General features: G+C 38.3%; 1 non-coding gene across 1 annotated transcript; it reads left to right on the top strand.

The window, feature by feature from the left end:
- The first annotated feature begins 222 nt into the window (after window positions 1-222).
- On the top strand, window positions 223-329 carry LOC112427366 (U6 spliceosomal RNA). Its single transcript, XR_003018891.1, has one exon. It is a non-coding gene; the product is annotated as a U6 spliceosomal RNA (small nuclear RNA).
- Window positions 330-1461: the final 1132 nt, after the last annotated feature.

The raw sequence follows: 1461 nt of genomic DNA, 5'->3' as shown, positions 1-1461 counted from the left end.
AGGATAAACTAAGATAAATCTGCATCTAAACACAAGAACAAATCAGAAGAATATCACTGTGTAAAGAGAAAGCTTTTTAAAACTACCAAAGAAAAAGAGAAAATACCTAAAAAATCATAACTGTCAACATTTTTCTTCACATTTTCAGTGTCAGCAGATTTTTCATCAGTATGAATAGATGCCAGAAAATAATGGAGTAATATCTCCTAAAAGCTTAGGGCCGTGCTCGCTTTGGCAGCACATATACTAAAATTGGAACGATACAGAGAAGATTAGCATGGCCCCTGTGCAAGGATGACACACAAATTCGTGAAGCATTCCATATTTTTGTTCTCACTCATAGGTGGGAACTGAACAATGAGATCACTTGGACTCGGGAAGGGGAACATCACACACCGAGGCCTATTATGGGGGAGAGGGAGCGGGGAGGGATTGCATTGGGAGTTATACCTGATGTAAATGACGAGTTGATGGGTGCTGACGAGTTGATGGGTGCAGCACACCAACATGGCACAAGTATACATATGTAACAAACCTGCACGTTATGCACATGTACCCTAGAACTTAAAGTCTAATAATAATAATAAAAAGCTTAGGGCCAATAATGCTCAAGCTAAATTCTATAGCCAGAAAACCTATCTTTCAAGAGTATGAGCAAAATAAAAATACCCTCAGAAGTAATAAGAATACCCACTGACTACATAAACAAGGGTCTATATGTGAGTGGAGAGAGAGACAAACATCTGTGCATGTATGTAAGATATACACATCTGTATGTATATATACATTCTTACAGGCATAATTGTATATAATCGTGTGTATTTGTATATACAATGCATGTGTGTGTGTGTACATATGTATGTGTGTGTAAAATTTTAATTTCGAAACCAGGAGAGGAACAAAAAGAGGAAGGATGTAGAAAACTCTATCACTTTAACAGAGAAAGAGAAGAAAGGAGGAAAGGTAAGAAGGGAGGGAGGGAGAAAGAAAGGATATTAAAAAAACAAGAAAAAAGCAAAGAAAAAGAATAATAACAAGAAAACACATATAAGATGGTAGAAACAAGTCCAAACAAACCAATAATCATAATAAATGTAAATACATTAAACCAGCCATTAAATAACAGATATCTCAAGAAAAAAAATATATATATATATATGCAGTTTTAAGAAACACATTAAAAGTATACAGAGATTGTCAAGATGGCCAAATAAGAACAGCTCCAGTCTCCAGCTCCCAGTGCAAGCGACACAGAAGACAGGTGATTTCTGCATTCTCAACTGAGGTACTGGGTTCATCTCACTAGGGAGTGCTGGACAATCGGTGCTAGTCAGCTGCTGCAGCCCAACCAGCGAGAGCTAAAGCAGGGCAAGGCATCGCCTCAGCTGGGAAGTGCAAGGGGGAAGGGAATACCTTTTCCTAGCCAGGGGAACTGAGACACACAACACCTGGAAAATCGGG

Source organism: Macaca nemestrina, chromosome 1, assembly GCF_043159975.1.
Source record: "Macaca nemestrina isolate mMacNem1 chromosome 1, mMacNem.hap1, whole genome shotgun sequence".
NCBI classification, from domain to species: Eukaryota; Metazoa; Chordata; class Mammalia; order Primates; family Cercopithecidae; genus Macaca; species Macaca nemestrina.
The sequence above is the reverse complement of the archived record's forward strand: the minus strand, read 5'-3'. Positions and strand labels throughout refer to the sequence as shown.